Source organism: Sapajus apella, unplaced genomic scaffold (assembly GCF_009761245.1).
Source record: "Sapajus apella isolate SASKATOON/1434 unplaced genomic scaffold, GSC_monkey_1.0 scaffold49, whole genome shotgun sequence".
Classification (NCBI taxonomy): Eukaryota; Metazoa; Chordata; class Mammalia; order Primates; family Cebidae; genus Sapajus; species Sapajus apella.
Window position 1 is genome coordinate 4,953,024 of NW_022436989.1, and position 13,356 is coordinate 4,966,379.

The 13,356-nt window shown below is 34.9% G+C and overlaps 1 protein-coding gene across 8 annotated transcripts in view; it reads left to right on the forward strand.

The window, feature by feature from the left end:
* The window catches only part of AKT3 (AKT serine/threonine kinase 3), a 331,186-nt gene that overhangs the window by 148,416 nt on the left and 169,414 nt on the right, over positions 1-13,356 (forward strand). Inside the window, exon 3 of one of the 8 annotated variants that reach the window (XM_032242417.1) lies at positions 8,670-8,787. The exons of the other annotated variants lie outside the window; for them this stretch is intronic. The gene's annotated coding sequence lies outside the window, so the exon portion shown is untranslated. The remainder of the gene's footprint in view (positions 1-8,669; positions 8,788-13,356) is intronic. 8 annotated transcript variants of the gene reach the window in all.

Genomic DNA, 13,356 nt, shown 5'->3' on the forward strand with positions numbered 1-13,356 from the left:
TTACTGATTAATCAATGAGAGAATCCTTCTGTGTTAATTTAGAAGCAACGTGTTTTAAGTTACGTTAAATTAAACATATCTAAGATCTGGCTAGTCTGTATTAGTAAGCTAAAATATTTAATGAGACAGCATCCTTAATTTTGATTTTGGTCATATGTTATCTGTAAGCCACATTTGGGAAAAAAGATATAAGGGAAATTTGAAGCTAAAAAATGCAACAGTAAAAATTCAAGAAAATAAAAGTCTTTGATAAAATTTCATTTTACTATTATAAAAGCTCCAATCTTTTTATACTCCTGTTGTTTCGTTCAGGTTAGCCCTTGTTAGTGGATTAGAATGGCTATTGTATTTTTTTTTTTAAGAAAAAGCTAAAACAATAAACCAAAGCATTAAAAGATTTGTGAAGTCATTTGAATGATAAGGATACTAACTTTAGAAAAGCCTTTCTCTGTTTATATCAGTGGATTCTTACATAGATATTTTTAAAATGAGATCACTATAAATTATGTGTGTTAGTTAAGGAAAACATCTTTTTTTTTTTTCCACCAAAATGCTTATTAGATAAGAATGGCTTTCTTTCAGTAGAAAATTATTTTTTAAATCCTATTGTCTACTGAAATCATGTCTTATATTTTGTATTGACTTAAGAACACATTTTCATTTTAAAAGACTTTTTGGGTGAACATTTACTTTAAAGTGATAGAGATTAGCTTTTAGAACATAAGCAGCATATATTATCTAAATGCCCTACCTAAAGCCAGTGTAGCTTTTTAGTTTATCCATTTGACTAGCAAATGTTATTGGTTTTTCAGAAATAATTTATGAAAGTACAGAATTCCTGTATCTGCTGATCAAAATGCAGCATTTTTTGACCTTATGAAATTTCACACCCCAACGAGTTTTAAAGACATACTGTATGTCACAGTCTGCCAACATCTGCTCCAACACTTCCACTGGCAGAGGCTGAAATAAATGCTGCACTCTTGGGGAAGGATCCTATTTAGTGACTGACAGTCAGCTTATTTATCTTTGAAATAAATATTATTTGACATCTGTAATCATGTATAATCAAGTAGCTGTAGTTGACTCAAACTAACAAGTAAAGTTATAGATCAGCTCCTTAGTTTTCCAAAGTATTATTAACATGAATCTTGCACTAAATACATTTTTAAAAATTTATTATTACTAAAGCTTGACTTACTGCAATCTTAAATTCTGTAAATAAGAATTACATGAGGAAATAATGACTCTAGTGAAATGGGTACTAGTTGAAGAAGTAGTTCAAATTCCAACTTGGCCACAGGCTGCAAATAATATGACCTTGGGCAGGTTATTCTCTGAAACTCTGATCTTCGTTTAGTTTCTTCATCAGCATGTTGGAAATATTTGGATTCAGTGGATTTGTAAGGTCCTTTTCGTCCCTGACATTCTGTGATTCTGTGAGGTGGACTTTGAGCAGGCCCTCGAAGAGTGAGTAGTAGTTAAGCAGATTAGAGAAGGATATTCCAGGCAGAGAGCAGTGAAGAATGTCTTTATGAGGAATTAAGGAAGGAGCAGTTGGTGCAAGAGAGGGTTACTTTGCTATTGCTTTTCGCTTTGCCGTAGTCTCCTTTAATACATTTTTAAAAGATAATTTTGCAAGGTATTTCTAAAGTACGTTGGGAAATGTTGTATATATGTATATCTCTTTAGTCACTACAATTTGAGTCCATTATTTTTCTGAGAATTAAAGATATTACTTCATATTTAATCGATGTGGGTTTTAATGATATTTTACAAGAATAGGCTTTTAATTTATATGGAACAAAAACAGAGTATAAGAACTGTGAGAACTGTAAGGGGCTTGAGAATTTCCAGTCTTCATTCAGTTTTGAATTGCTTCCCTTCTGATTTAAATCTTTCAAAAAAATAGTCTTATACTCATTGTTTTCACTTCTTATCCCACTGCAGTGTGTATTCCTCCCTTATTCACTTCATTGAAACAACTTATAATAAATTCTCGAGTGACCAAGAAAAAAACCAGAAGAGAATAGAGAATGTGTCCTGAGAAGCCTCTCTAGAATTCTACTTCTTTCTTCTATGCTGCAAATATTGGCCCACCCTGACGAGTATTCTTTTCTTCTCTGAAAATTCTTTTTCGGTCCCTTCTTAAAAAATAGGTCATTCTACATTTCTAAGCCCAATTTTAAAAGATGATGTGAACTATTTACTCTTTTTTTCTTAATTTTTTTATTTTTTAAGACAAGATCTCTGTCACCCAGGCTGGAGTGCAGTGGCATGATTATGGCTCACTGCAGCTTCAGCCTCCCAAGTATAAGCGATCCTCCTACCTCAGCCTCCTGAATTGAGGGGACTACAGCTGCATGCCACCTCAGCTGGCTAATTTTTTTGTGCAGGCAGGATTTCACCATTTTGTTCAGGCTGATCTCAAACTCCTGGGCTCATCAAGTGATCCCCTCCTTGGCAACCCAATGTGTTAGGATTACAGGCATGAGGTACCATGCATGGCCAAAATACTTACTCTCTAACTGACTTTTCTCTCTCTCTCTTTGAAAGTAAGGAAATTATGGGACTTAAACCTGCCAACGAACATCTTTATTCATCCCAGCTACTCACATGGCTAAGGTGGGAGGATCATTTGAGGACTAGAGTTTGAGACCAGCCTGGGCAACGTAGAGAGACCCTGTCTCTTAAAAAAAAAAAAAAAAAAAAAATCTTTGAGCAAATACTATGTACAGATTTTAAATATGTAGAAAAATCAATTTATTCCTATCAATACTTCTAGTGGTGGACATACATGGGGATAGAGAAAAAGCTTATGACTTGATTCTTAGTTGTATATAACAGATAATACAACCTAGAATCATAATCTTGTAATTCTAGAAAAACTGTAGACTGTATAAATATATACTATATAAATGTACATGAATGACAGATCAGAATAATTCACTTTTGAAGAATTGATTAATCATTATAAACCCATACCTGGTAGTGAAAGGAGTATATAATACAATTTTTATATGTAAGAATTTGCCATTGACTATGGAAGACGTTCACATAGAACATACAGCAGTGGGAGGAAAAATGGGATGAATTGCCAAAATGAATTCTGTAGAAGGTAGCTCCTGTAGAAGCTGAGAGAAATAATAGGTAAGTGTTAGCAAGGGTGACTAAGAATTCACTCTTGAGATGAGGTTAACATGAGCCCTGAAGAAAAGGGTTTGTTTAAGATTTTGGAAGACAGGACATTCTCAGTGAGATTAACAACATAAGCAAACAAATGAAGGCAAGTATTAAGGAGTAGCTTGTTTTGTTAATGGGATAGGCAATATCCTAGATGGATGGAAAATATATATTGGAGGAAAAAAAGCTCAGAGTTAGTAATCAGATTATGGAAAGCCTTGAATATCAGTTTGATGAAGTTTCTGACCATCCAGTTTCCAAATCAGTATTCATTTTTTTTTTTTTTTTAAAGGGCTTCTTTATAGTGTGCAGTGGAGGGGTTACATCCTTAGACAAACAGGCCATGAGTCAGTCAGCAAGCTGTTGTTTAGTCCTCATCCTTTTCCATCTCACTGCTACCATCCTAGCTCAGCTCTTCATCAGTTCCTTTCTGAATTATGTTAAGTCTCCTAATCAGTCTGTTAACCTTCAAATATTATCTTTTCTGGAATATTTGGAAGCAATATATAGGATAGATTCATCTTCAAAAAAAGTTTCTTTGCAAATACTATGTCCTTGCTTAGAGGAATGTCAGACGTTCTTCATTTTTCACAAGAAGCTGCTGAATTATTTTTTAATGTATATCCACAATTAAACACTTGCCAAAGTAATAAACTATGTTTATACCCTATATCTTTTCCTTCTATTACTCCTTAATGTTCTCTACATTTTCTTTTTAACATACATTTGCTATATTCTGGTCAGGTTTAATTACATACAAGATTTCTAACCCTGTGTTTGTTTTTAATGATTTTTAGATCATTTAATTATTTTATCACTTGAAGATTTAGTGTTTTTTTTTTTTTCTTGATGTACTTTCTTTAAACTTTTTAAATTGATACATATTAGGTATACATACTTTTGGGTACATGTGATTATTTGGTACATTCATATAATGAAAATCAAGATAATTGATAAATCTATCACCTTAGATATTTGTCTTTCTTTATGCTATACTGTTTTTAGACAAATGGAAAGTTACATCTGCTAATAGGTGTATCCCACTGTAAGGAATAGCTGCCTTATTTTAAAAAGTAAATTACCATAAATTTAATCATATTTTGCTTCTTGCCTCCATTTTTGTAGGTGGCGTTATGTTCATATATGTGCAGAATTTAACCTTAAACCAAGTTTAGAATTGGGAATGGAGAAAACCTTTGTAAAAACTATTTTAAAAGGAGACCGTTTTTAAGAAAATTATAATGTAACAGTATCACGTATTTCCTCCTTCACACTCCAATTCATACTCCAATTTGAAAAGAACAAAAACTGCACAAAATGTCCACTCTTTCATACTTTTTTCCTTATTCTGCCCAACAAAAGTGAAAAAACAGAAAAAGTGTAATCCCATCTTAATGGAAATGACTGTGGCAATCAAGAGTTTCAAATCTAGCTCCTATGGGTGAAAGCAACCCCCTGCATCTCCGAAAGATTTCATCACTGTTACATCTTTTATAAACATAACTTTTTGTGTGTATCATCTGAGTTTCTTACTAAATAATCTCACTATTTTAACAGTTCCTTCATTATAACACTGTAGGTGACCTGCTCCGATTTCTGTTTTAGAGCCTTCTTCCTCTTCTCTAGTAGCTTCCACAGCCTCCCACCCCTTTCCTGATTTGTATTCCCAAGCCAGTCTTTTTAGTTACTGTCTTTACTTTCTGATCCTTTTTCATCAGAATATCAGCAATTTGGGGGCTTATTTAGAATCAAAGGGAATGGTAAACTTGTGGAAGACAATGACCGTGCATACCCATTTTAAAAATGTCCCACAGCATTATACTGGAACATTGGACTTGGAGTCAGAAGACCTGACTTTGGGTCTTGGTTCTGCTACTTTACTAGCTGTGTGACCTTGAGCAAGTCACACAAGTTCTCTGATTCTCATTTTGCTCATCTTTAAACAATGGAGCTAATAATACTTTCTTCACAAGCTTACAGTGAGGACCAAGTGAGATCATATAGTCAGGTGGTGTGGCTCACCCTTTGGGAGGCTGAAGCAGGTGGATCACTTGAGGTCAGGAGTTTGAGATTAGGCTGGCCAACGTAATGAATCCCCATCTCTAGTAAAAATACAAAAATTAGCCAGGCTTGGTGGCTCATGCTTATAGTCCCAGCTACTTAGGCTGAAGCAGGAAAATTCTGTGCCACTGTACTCCAGCTTGGGCAACAGAGCAAGACTTTGTCTCAAGAAAAAAAAAAAAGAGATAATATATTTAAAAACTATTTGTACATTGTAAAATGCTATCCAAATAATATTAACATAAGATAGAAGGTACTTAGTAATATTTGCTGAATTAACTGGCAATCATACTTCTTTCACTAAATTCCATTGGAGTGAGGAGGAAACCACTTTGTTGAGTTTTCTTTAAAGAGTCTTACAGGTTTCAGAGAAGTTGCTTACAACAGTCTCTTGTAGTTGAGGCCAAATGCTATTGTTTGTTTGGAGAAAAATTTCTAGTTTCCTTTAATGCCTAGGACTTTGATTAGTTGGGGCTATTCTTTCTTATGACTAAACAAAGTGAGGTAGATTTCCCAAACCCTGCTCATGGCCTCCTTCTGGCCAAAAAAGAAGACATCACTATGGCTAAAGAAGTAACACCTAATTCTGTGAAGAAAGTCAATGGCAGCTTGATGGGGATAGAATTGAATCTGTAAGTTACTTTGGGTAGTATGGCAGTTTTCACGCTATTGAGTCTTTCTATCCATGAGCATGGAATGTTTTTCCATTTATTTGTATCCTCTCTGATTTCCTTGAGCAGTGGTTTATAGTTCTCCTTGAAGAGGTCCTTTACATCCCTTGTAAGTTGTATTCCTAGGTATTTTATTCTCTTTGTAGCAATTGTGAATGGGAGTTCACTCATGATTTGGCTTTCTATTCATGGTGTATAGGAATGCGTGTGATTTTTGCACATTTATTTTATATCCTGAGACTTTGCTGAAGTTGCTTATCAGCTTAAGGAGATTTTGAGCTGAGATGATGGGGTTTTTCTAAATATACAATCGTGTCATCTGCAGACAGACAATTTGACTTCCTCTCTTCCTATTGGAGTACGCCTTATTTCTTTCTCTTGCCTGATTGCCCTGGCTAGAACTTCCATCTTCCAGTACTATGTTGAACAGGAGTGTTGAGAGAGGGCATCCTTGTCTTGTGCAGGTTTTCAAAGGGAATGCCAGAAAAGAGCCCATATAGCCCAGACAATCCTAAGCAAAAACAACAATGCGGGAGGCATCACACTACCTGATGTCAACCTATATTACAAGGCTACAGTAACCAAAACAGCATGGTATTGGTACCAAAACAGATATATTGACCAATGGAACAGAACAGAGGCCTCAGAAATAACACCACACATCTACAACCATCTGATCTTTGACAAACCTGACAAAAACAAGTAATGGGGAAAGGATTCCCTATGTAATAAATGGTGTTGGGAAAACTGGCTAGCCATATGCAGAAAACTGAAACTGGACCCTCTTCCTTACACCTTATGCAAAAGTTAACTCAAGATGGATTAAAGACTTAAATGCAATACCTAAAACCATGAAAACCCTAGAAGAAAACCTAGGCAATACCATTCAGGACATAGGCATGGGCAAAGACTTCATGACTAAAACACCAAATGCAATGACAACAAAAGCCAAAATTGACAAATGGGATTTAATTAAACTAAAGAGCTTCTGTACAGCAAAATAAAATATCATTAGAGTGAACAGGCAACCTACAGAATGGGAGAAAATTTTTGCAGTCTATTCACTTGAAGAAAGGCTAATCAGAATCTACCAGGAACTTAAATTTACAAGAAAAAAAATCCCATCAAAAAGTGGGCAAGGGGTATGAACAGACAATTCTCAAATGAAGACGTTTATATAGCCATCAAACATGAAAAAAGGCCCATCATCACTGGTCATTAGAGAAATGCAAATCAAAACCACAGTGAGATATTATCTCACACCAGTTGGAAGGGTGATCATTAAAAAGTTGGGAGACAACAGATGGTGAAGTGGTTGTGGAGAAATGGGAATGCTTTTACACTGTTGGTGGGAGTGTAAATTAGTTCATCCATTGCGGAAGACAGTGTGGTGATTCCAAGGATCTAGAACCAGAAATACTATTTGACCCAGCAATCCCATTACTGGGTATATACCCAAAGGATTATAAGTCATTCTACAAAGACACATGCACACGTATGTTTATTGCAGCACTATTCCCAATAGCAAAGAGGTGGAATCAACCCAAATGCCCATCAGTGATAGACTGTATAAAGAAAGTGTGGCACATATACACCATGGAATACTATGTAGCCATAAAAAAGGATACATTCATGTCCTTTGCAAGGACATGGACGAATCTGGAAAACATCATTTTTAGCAAACTAACACAGGAACAGAAAACCAAACACTACATGTTCTCATAAGTGGGAACTGAGCAATGAGAACACATGGACACAGGGAGGGGAACATCACACACCAGGGCCTGTCAGGGGGTGGGGGCCTAAGCGAGGGATAGCATTAGGAGAAATACCTAATGTGGTTGATAGGTACAGCATACCACCATGGCACATGTATACCTGTGTAATAAACCTGCACGTTCTTGCACATGTATCTTAGAACTTTAATAAAAAAAGTAAAAAACATTTATACAATAAAAAAGAATATACAATAAACATATATTGATTGATTAAAAAAATAAAACCTTTGGATAAGACTTAGGGTTTGTGGTGAGGGCAAGACGACCTGGATGTGGACCAAATTCTTTAAACCCTAGCCTTTGGAAGACAAAGCTTCTGCAGGCTGAGGAAGTCACACTAACATGTGACTATTCTTGCCCCCTTTTTTGTCAGAAGTTTTTTTTTTTTTTTTTAAGTAATCCATTAGTATTTTTCTCACTGGTTGAAGAAGATCCCATCCATTGGAGAAAAAATTAAAATTAATTTGCTTCCTAGATTACTCCTTTTTTGAAAGGTGGAGGATGCAGTGGGGATTATTTTTAAAGGAAGTCAGGCAAGTAGTGATCAGCTTCAATAGTTTATATAGAGGACATAGAAGAGATTCCAGCATGACCACCTTCCTTTATTCCTTTCTTTTTCTCTCCTTCCTTTCCTCTGTATCTGCCTTCCCCCTCGCCCCCACTTAACTTTTTCTAAGGTTAGCAATCAACTATTAGTTGTTGATAGGTACTTAAGTAATTAGTACCACCCAATTATTTTTAAATACCTGACTCCTTCCTTGATTTTCTTTTCTAGTCTTCTCAAATAGCAACCATTTGCACCTGCTGTGTTTTGAAGTTTACTACTTTGTGTGTATGCGTGTATGACTTAAAGTAACACAATTTGGAAACATGGGAGTCATCGAAATATTTAAATATATTTTTTCGGAAGTCTAAATTCTAATGAATATTTAGAAAGTTTTTATTGAGGGTTATTATGTTCTCAACATTGTACCAGGTACTGAGGGGAAAAAAGAAGGAAATAAGGAAGGAAACCAACCTTTCTTTGAGCGTTACTATGTACCAAGCCCTTTCACATATGTTATCTCATTTTATCTTCACAACAACACTGTGAGGTAAGTATTATGTTCCCCATTTTAAAGAACTCAGAGAGGTTATATGACTTGCTTAGGCCACTATCTGGCAAATGGCCTAGCCCACAGCATGAACCCATGTCTACCACAGCGAACCTAGAATTTTCTGTTGATTTTCTTATTCCATAGATACTTGATCTAGCCCTTGGCTTTGAAGAATTTATAGTCTAGTAGCAAAAATATGCCACAAAGCCTTGGAATTGGTAATTTGAGATGTTTTATGGCTAAGTTCTGAAGTAAGTTTTGCAATTAATATATGCAGTTAAAATTTAGGAAAAGGAGGTATCATTAAAGACTGAATTGTGAAGAAAAGCTTCTTTGGAAATTGTGATTGTTTGGAGAAATAGTAAAATTTCGAAAGATAAAGTTACTTTCCAGGTAACAAGAATAGCATTCATTTGAAAAATTATTACTGAGAAACTTTGGCTGAATTTCTTTTTATCTTATTGAAGTAAGCGAGTAAAAAATCCTCAGAAATGAATGAAGGCTCCAGATGGTATATTATTTCCTTATCCCTGTATAGAGCGAAAAATATCAAATGAGGAGAAATAATGAATGATAGGAATAAATATAGTATTTGAAGTACTTAGCAGAATGCCCAAATCGTATCAGACACTGTTTTCTCAGTGACGCTGCAGCTAGGCACTAGCTACCCTGTTTGTTACCTTGCCTCGTATTTTATTTGCAGTGTCTGTAGTAACATTGCGTCTTCTCTCCTAGTAGAATTCTTCTCTCCTGGTAGAATATAAAATCATTTTATTGACACAAATAAACACTCCATTTTAAAATCCTACCTACAGGTTTTAAAAAAATTAAGCTCAAAAGGTTTTACACTATAGCTTGGAAAGGGGTACATTATCTCTTTACATATTTAATTTCTAAAAATTTGCCTTTTATGTAGAGAAGTTGGGGTATTGTGGATGGGAAGTGGAGGGTGGGGTAGGAGGATCACCACCTGCAGCCTGTGTATGGTAAGGCAACTGTAGTGTATTTACTGTATATATTTTTTGCAATTAATTATTGATAGCTCTATATATCTCAGTTTTTCAGATAAAAATTTACTGAGTGTAGTGCCACCAACACCAGCTAGCCTTTGATACTGAGCTGAGGATCCGTGTACAGTTTTATCTTATTACTGATTTCAGCATTTTCCTCCATGACACCCTTCTATATCTGAAGGGTAAAAATAATTCTTTTTGCATATCTTTCTGACATTAATTTATGACCTTATTAAATTTATAGATTATTTTGGTTAAGTTGAATGTAGGTACCTACCTGATTTATTTGTTGAATTTTTTTTTAGTGTGCCATTTTTAACTTAAATACTTAGTTTCTAGAGAAAGGATTGTGTAATTAGTTTTTGAAATTGTAATTAGAAAGATGATTGTATGTCCATGATATTTGGTGCTTTAATCCCATTTTATAATTAATCAGAAATGAGGAGGACAATTACGGTTTAAGGAAGTTAGGGAAAAAATTAATATTTTTAAAGAGCCTGCTTTTTACAAGGTGCTTTATTTGTGTAATTGCATTTTGTTATCACATGAACAACATGAAATATTATTACTTAAAGAAAAAAAGCTAGATGATGAATCTGAGACTTAGAGAGATTGGAAAACTTTCCCAGAGCCTCAAAGCAAGTACATGGTGGAACTGTGATTTGAACTCTGATCTAACACCTGGTTTGAATGCATTTAATCATATATGGGGTTCAGAGATGACAGCTCTCTTCAAGTAATATGTAGTCATTACCCACAGAAATTTAGTGCTATGCCAGTTATCACCCATTGGGTTAATAGTGGACTATTATTGTTGTCAAGAGTTGAATTTATATAATAGTGATACTTTTTTTCTGCTAGAGCAAAGGAAAAAATATAGATGTGGTAGATGGGTGGCTGATAAATTTGATAGAGCCTTATTATGTATTGTTGAGCTGGTTGCTTAACTATCCTGGGACTGAGAATTTTGTCATCTGTAGAGTGACAGAATTAGAGTGAAGGCTCTGTCTCTCAAGTCCTTTCTTCTAATTCAGTGGTTTGCCTGTCAGCAGCAGATAATTTCTTGAAATATTGAGTGTATTGATGAGTAGTATAGTAATAAATTACCACTTGTTGAGTACATTGTGCTACATACTTTACATATATATATACTCATACATACACACCCATATGTGTGTGTTAGTAAGGTATATTTAATCTTCCCTCCAACACCCTTGAAGGACAAACAATCTATTTTATAGCTGTAGAAAGTAGGCTCATGGAATTTCCCAGTGGCAAGGAATTCTTTCAGAGTTGGAGCTGGGAGATAAACCCACAGCTTTTAAGTTTCCAAACCAGTGATTTTTCATATTCCTACTTAGCTAAAGGATCCCTGAGTACCTTACATTAGGGCCTTGAGGTGAGAGGTCTTCTAGTGTGGGCAATTCAGAAGATACGGGTTTTCCATGCCTCTAGACTAGTCTGTCTGTCAGTATCATGGATCAGATCTTGTTATTCTTGACTAGTACATGAAGATGTATTTGAGAGCTTTTGGATAATTCCATTTAGAGAAATGGCAGCTTAAAGCAGATGATTCACTAGTATGTGAAGATTTCAGTATTACTTTGCCAATTATGTCATAGAAGTCACAGGAGAGAGACTGATTTTTTTAGAGGCAGAATCATTGCATTTTTAACAAACTGAACTTGAGGGACATGTTTTATTGCTTTCTCTGAGTTGATACATGCCAAATTACTGGCTTTCTGATTTTTTCACCTCTATATTTTTATTTTTATTTAAAAACATTTATTATACTTTGAGTAAAGTTAAATGAGGCCTAAGGCCACATTAGGAAGAAGGACCTTTAAGCCTTGGAATTTAGGAAAGATACAGAGGCTTTCTTTTGGGTTGGAAATAATACATAATCAAGCAGATGCTAATGAAAAAATGAAATGCAGGGGAAGAGAAAAGAGACTAGGGTGCCTGTTTGGAAGTTTTATAGAGGAGAGTACATTGCCCCTTTATTACAATAATGTTTCTGAACTATAATAAGGTCTTTCATTGCAAGTTCAGCTTTTTTCATTCATTTGTTTTGTGCTCTGCTTCCTCTGTTACTAATTGTCAGCACAATAGTCTTCCAACTATGAAGTCTCAGTGTCCTTTTAGACCAATTTGTCATTGTCTTTCTCTCTCACCCCCCAACCCATGCACTCAGAATCTATTACTATGGTTGCATTTTTAGACATTTTTAATGTTTTAAAATGGCACTGCTTTTGAAACCTGCCAGAATAGTTCATGATAACTGAATCATCCAACCAGCAACAGTTACTGCTTCCAAAAGCACACTGATAAAGTTTTTGTCTCTATAGGGTATTCTTGTAATTAAAAATAAACATCTAATACTCTTTACAGCGTTATTTCATGTGCATTGTTTCCTTTGAACTTAACATTAGTCCTGTGGAATTTAGTCTTGTGGAACATTTTCTTAAAATATTTTTGTTAAATTATTTACAGATTTACTGTTTGCCTCATAAATTGTTTGATATTTCTGTGTTATATCTCTATTCTTTAGGAAGTTATATCTCTCTTCTTTACCTCTTGATGGCTTTTTTTAATAGACAGATTATTTTATTATGACTGCTTAATCAGCAAAGTTGGCTTAGACTGACAAGCCTGAACAGGTTCTGACATTAGACTCCAGGCAACTTTAGTTACATGCTAATTCATATTAGGTTTTTAACATTTTGGCCAATGACTACTTAAATGTGCTCTCAGCCTTGTTCCAATAATCTGATATTGACAGATTTTTCAAATATAACTTTTATAAGGAAGTTATGACGCAGTTTAATAATACTTGACAGCTTATCTCTCACTTAAAAGAACTTTGTTGTCTTATATGATCAGAGTTTGTTGGGTGCTTTTCAATATAATGTCAATGTAGATGGCAGTTACTTTTGATGCATGACTACTAACTAAAACATGGGTCAGTTTTCTCTGGGGAAAAATATTTCAATTCTCTGTCACCTGTTTATATCAATTTATTTGCATAAAACTAGAAAGTGAAATATAGTTGACCCTTGAGCGATGCAGAGGTTAGGGACTTCAGTCCTTCTGTAATCAGACATCCATGTTATAACATTTGATTCCCCCAAACTTAGCTACTAACATTCTACTGTTGCCCAGAAGCTTTACTAATAATCTAAACAGTTAATTGACACATATTTTGTGTATTATGTGTACTATATGCTGTATAATGTTAACTAGAGAAAATGTTAAGAAAATTGTAAGGAAGAGAAAACATTTGCCATTCATAAGTGGAAGTGGATCATCATAAGGATCTTCATCCTCATTGTCTTCATGTGGAGTAGGCTGAAGAGGAGGAGGAAGAGAAGGGCTTAGTTTTGCTGTCTTGGGTGGCAGAGATGAAGAGGTGTGGAGCAGATGGAAGGGGAAAAGCAGGAGAGACAGGCACACTTGGTATAACTATTGGAAAAATTCCATGTATAAGTGGACCTGCGCAGTTCAAACCTGTGTTTTCCAAGAGTCAACTGTTTTATAAAGGTTATTAGAAAAA